Source organism: Anarrhichthys ocellatus, unplaced genomic scaffold (genome assembly GCF_004355925.1).
Source record: "Anarrhichthys ocellatus isolate YVR2014 unplaced genomic scaffold, GSC_Weel_1.0 scaffold191, whole genome shotgun sequence".
Taxonomy (NCBI): domain Eukaryota; kingdom Metazoa; phylum Chordata; class Actinopteri; order Perciformes; family Anarhichadidae; genus Anarrhichthys; species Anarrhichthys ocellatus.
This window is the reverse complement of record NW_022280221.1, coordinates 60,547-68,732: the sequence shown is the minus strand read 5'-3', so window position 1 is coordinate 68,732 and position 8,186 is coordinate 60,547.

The window sequence follows — 8,186 nt, the reverse complement described above, 5'->3', positions numbered from 1 at the left end:
ACACACACACACACACACACACACACACACACACACACACACACACAAACGAGAACATGACAAACTTCAGCGAGATGGAACTGCTGCTTTGACCCCGAACCTCCACCTCACATTCATCCTCTGCCTGCAGCACAGCTGGGAGACAACAGGAGGGTCTGTGTGTGTGTGTGTGTGTGTGTGTGTGTGTGTGTGTGTGTGTGTGTTTGTGCTGCAGAGCTCCCTCCATGTACTGCAGTAAAGCAGCCAGCAGTGCTGCGACGCTCCACTGAACACTGTTGACTAAGCAGCTCAGTGTGTGTGTGTGTGTGTGTGTGTCATTGTTAGTGGGCATGCAGTGGTGACTTGGCAGATGTACCGTGTGTGTTATATATTTAAACACGTTTAAACAGGTGGTCCACTCCACTAATCTTACACATCCAACACGTTCACTGTCTCAAGTACCGGTGGTTGGTCAGAGGTCCAAGCTTCAAACTATGACGCTCTACGTTCCCCTCTACTTTTGATGTTTTAAAGCCTAGAGTTCGGCTATTTCACCATTGCCATCTTGGACATTACTTTGTGTTTTAGTATCTTATTTTAGAATGTCTTTAGATAAAATGATTGTTCACTAATAAGAATTGGGATTGTAAGTGTGTGTGTGTGTGTGTGTGTCGGTCAAACCAGCGTGATTGTGTTGTTAGTGTGTCTGAGCCAGTTCCCTTTAAAGCTCTGCGCTCTGCTCATTAGCATATTGCGCCCCAGCAAAATACCCACAACCCCCTGGGATACTGTAATCACAGTCCACTGCTGCTGCTCCCTATGATTTAAAGTGACCCGGGTCACAACACGCTCCTTGTCCGGCTTCTGGTTTGGTAAAAACCTGCAGGCTGCAGATGTAAAACAGGAGGAGAACCTGTGATCAATTTCTTTTTCTTTTTCCATCGTCGCCGTGCCCCCCCCCCCAAAAGAATACGTCCGCGGAGACTCTCCGCCGCATCTGAGTAATCGCAGCTCATTCCTCACTGCTAGTTACTATCGATTGTTCTCACAGAATTATGTGAAAAGTTGGAGGAGCCGTGTGAGAGTTTCCTGCTTCTTTGTCTTTGTTAAAGCTTCTTCTTCTTCTTCTTCTTCTTCTTCTGTGATCTGCTGAAGATAGCAAACACGGGGTCGGCTCCTTTGGGCCGGAAAAAACAACTGGTAGATGTTGCTACGCTAACATTTGAATGCGGCAGTGGACGGACACTGATTCCCTTCTACCCTATCAGCACTTTAATGGTCCTCATCTTTCCATATTATCGAGCTGCTCCTGCTTTATTTTGCACTCTATATTCTGAGGCCTCTTCATCCTCCGTCGCTCTTCACACCTGAAGTGCACTGTAAGAGGCGCAATCGATAAGAGATCAGAGGAACGTGATGTGTCGGGCGAAGTGAGGACCGGTGACGTCTGTATTTAGCCGCGACGCACACGGACAGATTGACACGTCCTGCAGGCGGCGTGACGCTCCGGCGCTGATGTTCACGGGCCGGCGAGGCGGTGACGGAGGTTCCTGTAGAACCGGAGACGACTTCACACGGAGGAGACGGCTGATAAACAGATCTTCCTGCTGCTGCTGCTGGGGAGCTGAACAAGTTATGGAATGAAATCCAACATTTACGTCATTCATGACGCTCATGTACATGCATCCAGCATTCAGACCGTGTCTGCTACAAATTCAATCCCACGCAGCTGTTCTTTGCATCAGCAGAGACAGTTTTGGGGGGAAATGATCTCATCTGTTCATATTGGATCTCTCCTGTCAACATGTTGTATGTTAGTACTACTTACATACTACGTGCTCTACTTGTCACATAGCTAATGCTACCAGTGGCTAGCTGGGTAACGGGACAAACTGAAGCCGCCTGGCTGCTGCCGGTTGTTACCGGTGAGGACTCTGAGCTGCTTCAGCTCTGTTTGTATAATCGCACAAAAGCGCTGATGCTGTTCGCTGCATTATTAGCCGAACAAACGAAATGAACTTTGACGACGATGAGTGTAACAAACCAACCTCTCATATCAGAAATAATTCAAGTATTAAAAGCATTTATAAAGAAGTGAAGGTTGAACTGGATTCATCTGCAAAATATTGACTCAAATGTAGATATTTAAGACTTCCTGTTTCTAAAGCAGTTAAAACAAATTAGCAGTCTTTAAAATCCTCGTGTTTTTAATCAGTGAATTATTGTATCAGTCACATTTGAGAAGCTACGATTGAGGACGTCATCACAGACATTCAGAGGTGCCGTATGAATGAAGTGAGACACAAAACCTATAAACACAAGGAACAAAGAACAAAGATTATAGATTTAAACACACACACACACACACACACACACACACACTGCCTCACTAAAGACAATCCGCCGTGAATATGACTGAGTACAGATGTCACTGAGTGAGAATCAGATCCGATCACCCTGTAAAAGTTGCAGATGAAAACCAATCACAACAACACCAATTTAGAGAGAAACGCCAACAAAGTTCTCGTTTTTTAAACGTTGGGACCCGTAAAAATGGCACATTTCATCACGGAGCACCCGGTCAGTCACCAGGCCTCCAACAGGAGTCCAACAGGCCCCCCCCCTTCATATTCATACCAACCCATGAACAATTCAAAAACCCCGGGTTCCTTTTACCGACACGGCTCGCCATAACTGAGGCATTAGGCGTTTCACGGCGAGACATAAATCAGCGACTATGTGAGATTCTTGATCTCTTTCCTCGTCTGAGCTCAGGAGACGCTGACCTGATCAAACATCAAACACAAAAAATCTAATGTCAACAGCGTCCCAATCAATCCGCCAGCACCAGGTTGGGTTCGGCATTTAGGCTTTAAGTACACGTTTCTCTTCATCATTGTAGTAGTCGGAATTTCATGAAAGGATAAAACAAATATGTATTTATTATTGTATCTAAAAATGACCTGTTAGCTGACACAAATGCTACCACCGAGTTTTCTTGATCTGTTCCCAAATATCAACAATTTACTTAAAGTAACCTCTAATATTTGACAAGCAGAGAAGCAAGGAGAGCTTTCAACAGGACAAGGTAGCACTTTGACTTGTGTTCTTTATCTTGTTACAGCAACGAAGGAAGAAGAAGAAGCTTCTGGAGCTCTTCAGCTCGACCAAAGCGACCTCTCTCTCTCTCTCTCTCTCTCTCTCTCCCTCTCTCTCTCTCTCTCTCCTCCCCCCCCTCCGCTTTCTGTGCGGCGTCAAAAAGCGGTCGGAGCCATTAACGGTGATTTTCCTTCAACGCGGCCCCAGAAAGGATATCAATACGGCTCCCTGCAATTATCGACGTGGTGCGTGGTGGCCCAGACAGTGACGGAGGAGGTTTGAACCCTCGGCTAAACTGAGCTCTCTCTCTTTCCACCTGTGCTTTTGTGCAGGAAGAGGAGTGGAGGAAAAATGATGGAGGCCCCGCAATCGTTATCTTCCTCCGCCATTACTTACTGCAGGTAATGGTGTCCCCAGACAGAAGCTCTTTAAGAGCCGTGGCTGATTGTGGCATCTAATAGAGTCGGGATGGATGCGGCCGAGTTTAGAGGCTCCGCGTCAAAGTCGCTCCGTGACGGTGTGTTTAATAGCTGAAGGATTTTAGCTTTTGGAGGAATGTCCTCATCTCACCCACATTTGGGTTCAATATATTCCTAAAGAGTCTCCAGCTGTTTAAAAGTCCACATGTGGACGAGTCGGCGGAGACAGGCGAGTCAGGACACAAGGTTTCGTCCACAGCAGGGGCCCATTCATAAAAGCAGATAAACCAGTTATTTCAGTTAGTCTGACTGCAGGTCAGTGGATTTGGTTCCATAAACCAAATTCAACATAGTTTAAGCTGATTTACTGCTCTATATGGCAACCTATGCTGGGAACCGGAGCGGGACAGCCTAATGGTGCGAATTATTCGCACGAGTAGATTACATACAAAGTCTATACACAGACGCGATGAGACTGGCGAGGCGCAAATTTGCGATGGCGCGGCACAATTGATCAAACGCCAAATCGCCCCAAACGCGTGAGTTGAAATTTTTCAACTTCGGCGAAATATTCGCGTTACGCCCCGGCGCGATAGCCTATCAGCGTTGAGTTGCTCCCCCTGTCATCACTGACTTCCTGCCGTTGTTGAATCAGGAAATAAATACTGTAGCCGTCTGTGTTCACTCGGAGCTCTACGATACCTCATATCAATAGAGACCGGACCAAACTACGTGTATAAATGTGTGTGTGTGTAAACCATATGGTACAAACAATGAATAGACGCTGCCGTATTTACGTCTGCATGACGTTATTCTGAGTGTTGGTGGAGCTGCTACAATGTTAGCATAGCCTAGCACCGCTCCATCCGCTCCATTGAGAAGACAAGTACAAATCACGAGTCCCTTTTTGTCGGTTTATTGCCGTTAAATCACAGCCAAATCAGTTTATTTTGTGTTCATACAGCTGTAGTAAACAGCGACCTGTGGCTTGCTAGACACAGTGAATACAGCTCGATAAAATCCATGGAGCTCCTCTGAACAATGTTATGAACCAGACATGACGCGTTTAGTTTCCCGTGATATCTGTGACTTCCACAATACGTACTGCAGAAATAGGTTCTTTTTTCCATGGTTAATGGCGGACAGTTGAACGGCTTTCAGGGCGATAAGCCCCGCCCCCTCTCCGACGCGTCCAGCGCAATTAGCGCGATTCACGCGAATGAACACAAATAGTCCCCGGCGAGACCGGCGGCGCGAATGAAGCGAATACGCGGCGCGAATGATTCGTCGAGTGAACTGTCGAGCTAACCGTCAGGGCTAACTGTTAATGCTAACATGTCAGGCAAACTGCTAATGCTAACTATCGAGCTAACTGTTAATGCTAACTGTTCCACTCAGCACTCCCCCTACAGGCCTGTTGTGTTGACTGGATATGCAGCTTTTTTGTTGTTGTTGTTGAACTAACACAAATGTTTTGTGCCGTTGTAGCTCATTTGGCCTCGTTGGCTAACACATAAACTCTTAAAAAACACAAATGCACGGTGGGCAGCAGCATTTAAATGTCCACGTGTCAGAATTACTGGCAGTTAAATTCTGCATTGTTTTTTGCATGTTAGGACTTTCTCTAGATCACCCTACATGTTGCTGGTCTTTCTTTTGTGTACTGCTGCACATAATATTACACCCTTTCAAAATAAAACACAGTTATACTGGTCCCCAGATTACTAAGCTAGCTCCCGACTAAAGCTAACAAAAGGCTAATCGTCAATAAGAATCCATTCAAGCCGACATCGAGAGCACAGAAACACACAATCCTTCATAATCAACCGATCAAGTCCAGCGGGAGCTCATCTCTACACGCAGCTTGGCCCGATTATTTCAAATCAAAATTAAAATCACACTCTCACACACACACACACACACACACACACACACACAAACAAACTCCGGGATGCAATAGCTGAATGAAGCCTTATTGATTCTCTCTTCCTACGCAGGAACATCACTTCCGAGGCTCGAACTATTATCAGCGGGGAAAGCGAAGAGCGCGGTGCCTGACCGAACGCCCACGATGACGCACTCCAACACGCGTTGAGGGGACGAAGAGGAGGAGGAGGAGGAGGAGGGAGATTTAGGATGCAGGAGAAATTCAGCCGGGAGCTTTAGAAGGGAGGACAAAGAGAGGGAGGTGGATGATGGAGGCGCTGAGTAAGAGCAGGATAGAAAGATGGGGGACAAAGGAGCAGAGAAGGGAGAGACTCAAACACTGTATGGAGGGTCACCGTAAAAAACCCTCAAATGTGCTGTTTTAATGTCTATATTTGTTCACATTGGTACAAGTTGTCTGCATTAAAAGTATGCAGAATTAGATATTAGCAGCTCCTGCTTGAGGTGCAGCCATTAATGTAGAAACAACTATCACTGGAGGACTTTAACACCGGAGGAAACATAAAAACATGAAGATTCTCAGGCAAGTTCTGCAGCGACGATGATTTCTAATTGCATTTATGGACATTTATTGTGAAGGGACAATCCCAGAAGAGGAAGTGATACACACCAATATCACAAAGAGAGTTACATACCTGCAGTTGTAGAGAAACAGGTTTTGTTTTTTTTCTTGTGTAAATGCTCCGACACTGACACAAAGTCACATGAACAGTTCACCTGTAGCTTCACAATCTACACAGCAGCTCATCTTCAGATAGTTTAACCATTAAAAGCATTCAAATGCAGCTCAAAAGGTTATAGGATCAACATGTTCACTTCAAACTTGCTAAAAAATGAAGCAGGGCGTCACATTACCAGCAAAATCACTGAAGGTACACAGAGCAGGAAATGCCCACCTGCTCAGGGAAAAAGACCAGAAGCAAAACAGGAAGTAGAGTCAGAGGAAGTGTATATGAACCCAAGTCTGTAAAAATAAAACAGCACTTCCTCATTAAACACAGAACATTACCTTCATGGGAAAGTGACTAGAGTCCTCAATGGAGATAATATATATATATATATATATAAATATAAACCTCATTTACAGTAAATATGAACAGTATCACCTGTTCCCTTCAAAATAAAAGCCAAAACTGGAATCTCAATCATCAGCACGGTGTTTATCTGGTCATTTTATTCTTATTTAGAAACTTGAAGGCATTTCTTTGGCTCCTGCCTCTCTAACACAAACACGTTGCACAAAATGAAAGTTGACGCCAATCTCTACAACGTAAAGTGGTAATTATTCACCCTGCGGCAGAGCAACACAGTCTCACTGCAGTTTGTGAAATAGTCACGAACTAAATCTATTGTTTCGTGTACATCGACACGAATTGTCCGTTTATTTCGTGTCACTCATCAACTTTTTTTTTCAGGACTGCATTATGTTAAAAACAAAAGTTACATTTAGGCAACAAAACCAACAATTACGTTTAGGCAACAAAACCACTCCCATAAAACCACAACGTGGTGTTGAACCCTGGTCTCCTGGTTAGAAGTCCTGTTTGTTGGACTCATCCACTTCCCCTCCTGCCCACCAATAGTCGTTTTATTGGATATAATAAACTACGTCACTTGCTCTGACTTTTGCTTCGTGGATGCATTTAATTCATGTGTTCACCACGAATAAGGCTCCACGATTTTGTCCTGAGCAATAAAAAACAATAAAAAACATTTGTCCCTGAACACGGACCAATAGAATGCATTTCGTGACTACTTCACGACCTGCCGTGATACTGAGCCGGGCACAGATACAGTTCACAAGTACTCGGACTGAGCACCCGAAAAAGACCAATGTGTGTGTTTTAACACTGGTTGTTTCAGACAAGATGAAGAAACTTTAGCGAGAGTTAAAACAGGCAAACTTGACGTTGGAGGACACTCACAATGAATGTTTAAAGAAGACGACAATACATGACGTCAGAAATGAGTCTGTATCAGAAATGTTCCGTCAGCTGCATCAATCCTCTACAGACTGCAGGAGAAATAAAGAAGGGGAGATAGAAAGGAGGAGACTACTGGGAGAGTAAAAGGGGGAGGAAGAGAGAGAGAGAGAGAGAGAGAGAGAGAGAGAGGGAGAGAGAGAGGGGAGGCCCAGAGTCTGCTGGAGGAGAACGAGAAGGGTGAAGAGAGACTGAAGTACTCACAGAATGAAGATGACGACACCAGGAGTCGATATCAAAAGATTCCCTCTGATGATGGAGGCCAGTTTAATCTCGACGGGGTCCGAGACAGACGGATGGAGGGATGGAGGGATGGAGGTGCAGAGTATCCACAAGGAGCAGAGAGCTGGGAAACAAAAAAGCTCCAGGGGAGAAGACGGACTTTAATAAAGAGAGGTTGGAGCTGTTTGCTCCTGATGGACCGGAGCCTTGGGGCGTCTGGGACCCAGGAAATAAAGTCTCTGCTCAGTCCTCTCCAGAATCGGTCCCTTTGCTGTCTCTCTCTGTTTATATCTGTCTATCAGTCCCTTTTATCTCAGCCTTGATATGGAGAACGTGGAGGCTGCAGGGAAAGAGGAATGAAAAAGGGGGATCAAATTGAGGGATAAATGTCCTCCAGACGGAGTGAATATGTTTGGCCTCGACGGACGCTTAAACAAGAACGTGAAAATTTTACATTTGAGGCTTTTTCCCCTTCTGCTGCTTCAACAGGCCTCTCTCTCTCTCTCTCTCTCTCTCTCTCTCTCTCTCTCTCTCTCTC